Source organism: Cornus florida, unplaced genomic scaffold, assembly GCF_030987335.1.
Source record: "Cornus florida cultivar Cherokee Brave unplaced genomic scaffold, ASM3098733v1 CherokeeBrave_3.0.0_Hap2_Chr05, whole genome shotgun sequence".
NCBI lineage: Eukaryota > Viridiplantae > Streptophyta > Magnoliopsida > Cornales > Cornaceae > Cornus > Cornus florida.
The window spans coordinates 40,528,495-40,530,973 of record NW_026775575.1 but is presented as its reverse complement, the minus strand read 5'-3'; the positions used below and the strand labels follow the sequence as shown (position 1 = coordinate 40,530,973).

General features: G+C 37.5%; 1 non-coding gene across 1 annotated transcript; it reads right to left on the bottom strand.

Annotated features, from left to right (window-relative positions):
* Window positions 1–1,764: 1,764 nt before the first annotated feature.
* Window positions 1,765–1,871, bottom strand: LOC132310827 (small nucleolar RNA R71). Its single transcript, XR_009482715.1, has one exon. It is a non-coding gene; the product is annotated as a small nucleolar RNA R71 (small nucleolar RNA).
* Between the last annotated feature and the right edge of the window lie 608 nt (window positions 1,872–2,479).

Here is a 2,479-nt window from a genome sequence, read left to right as displayed (position 1 = left end):
GAGCTTAATGAAAGGATTAATGACTTGTTTTGATTTATTGTGCCTTTCACATGTTGTTTAGAAAATATATGCTTCATTGCTTAGATATATTGTGCCTTTCACATGATGTTTAGATAATACATGCTTAACTAGTCATCCTTGCTTATTGAATCAACCAAATACACACACACCAATATTGCAACGCACTATTTGCCCTCATTAATCACTTGTCAATGATATAGAAATGCATTGCTTGGTGGTGATTTCTAAACCCCAAGTTCTCTCTCTCTCTCTCTTACTTACTCTTAATTGCACTCTTTTGCTATTACTTAGTTTAATTTAGTTGCTCTTTAATCAACCAACCAACCAATTGTTTGTTCACTCGACCTACTAGCCCTAATTGTGATTCGACGACATTGCTTAATCCCCATAATCCCTTGGGAGGATCCCTACTCACTTTTGCTACTTCAGTAGTAGTGTTGGTAGTGGTTTTTATAAATTTAAACTTGACCCAAAAACCTTTTCTTGAACCGTACATTCACTACATCAATTTGGCGTGTAGGAACGGCCATTTACTCAGTTAAATTTTGGCGCTGTTGCCAGGGATTTTTTTATTAGATTTGGCAATGTCGGATTTGTGGAATTGATTAGGATTAGTACTCTTTTGATCGTGTCTTTACTTTATTTTTATTTTTCTTTTTGGTTACTTATTGTGTTGTTCTTACTTAACTAGGTGCATTATTGGAAAGGAAGCAAGCAAAGGAGCCATTGAGCATTCAATTCAAGCAAGCCAAGAAAGCAAAAAGCTAAAAATTCTAAAATTGCTAAGCTAAGCTTTAAAATTTGGAATTGAAGTGCTAAAGGACCTTTGTGAGATTTTCTTTACTCAATCCCTTAGTTAAATCGTCGGCCCGCATGGAGGCTTATTTTTTATTGTCTTGCATCATTGTTGTTAAAGTATGGGAGTATGAATTAAATGTTTGTGGAAGAAGTCTAATTGCATTGTTATGAAGGCATAGTGTTTGTCATTCTTTGTGTTTGTTGTGTTTTGTATTGTGCATGCATGGGCGTCGTTCATTGAGACCAACTCTTGCCCCTCTTGATTTGCATCTTGAATCTATCGTTAGAAATCCTAGGGGAAGAGGAAGTTCAAATAGAGCCAATCTTTCAATGGATGACCATAATGATAATCATGTTGAGGACATTGGTCACATAGACCAACAAGGTATCCTTCATCCCAATGTGCACAATGAGAATATACAAGTACCATTAGGCATGCCTAGGCCATTCATTCACCAACCACCACAACAACAAGGCCAAGTTCCATATGGAATGCCAAGGCCAATGTATGCTCCATAACCTCCCATCAACAATCAAGGAATTCAAAACCAAGGTGTTCATGTTGCACCTCAAGTAGCTAATCCACATCTTGCTTTAAAAGACAATTATGTGCCTAATGAGTATAATGCACCTACATGCATCCAATTGCCTCCATTTAGAGCACATCATTATGAAATTAACCCACAAACCATTCAAATGCTTCCTAACTATCATGGACTTCCAAGTGAAGAACCTTACAAGCATTTGGATGAGTTTCTTGAAGTATGTTCCACCGTAAAATATACGGACATGCCGGAAGAGATTTTAAGACTCAAACTTTTTCCATTCACCTTAAAAGACAAGGCAAAGTATTGGTTTAACAATCTTAAGCCTTTTTCAATCACTTCTTGGGCAAAAATGCAACAAGAGTTCTTGAAGAAATACTATCCAGTTTCTAAGACCAATACCATGAGGACCTCAATTCGAGAATTTTCACATGGGGATGGAGAAACGTTTCATGAGGCATGGGAACACTTCAATGAATTGCTTAGCAAGTGTCCACATCATGACATGCCCAAATGGCAATTAGTTCAATATTTCTTTGAGAGTTTATCGGATAACTATAAGGGTATGGTTGATGCTTCCATGGGTGGCTCATACATTGATAGGCATGAGGATGACGTATGGCGACTCTATGAAAGCATGAGTGAAAATTCTTTGCATAGAACATTATCATCCAAGAATGGTAGAAATTCACAAGGTAGGAAGAGTGTTGGCTTACATCAAGTCGAACATTCAAATGAATTTTTGATTAACCAAAACTCGGCGAACCAAGTATCTTCCTTCCCTAACCATTCTCATCGTGCATCAAATGAAACATGTATGACTTGTTCTAGTGTTTTTCATTCTACTTCTCATTGTCCTCACGGACAAGTGCAAAGTGAACCTAATGAACAAGTCAATGCGGCTTTTGTGAACCAAGGGAACAATCCTTATGGTACTCATTATAATCCAAGTTGGAGAAATCATCCGAATTTATCTTGGAAAAACCAAAGAGAGGGCTCAAACCCTTCCCAAGGCAGTTTTCAAGGGAAGTACATTCCACCTCCACTTCAAAACCAAGGATCCCAAGGTTTTAGACCCTATCAATCACAAGGGAATCAATTTGCTAATTCTCATT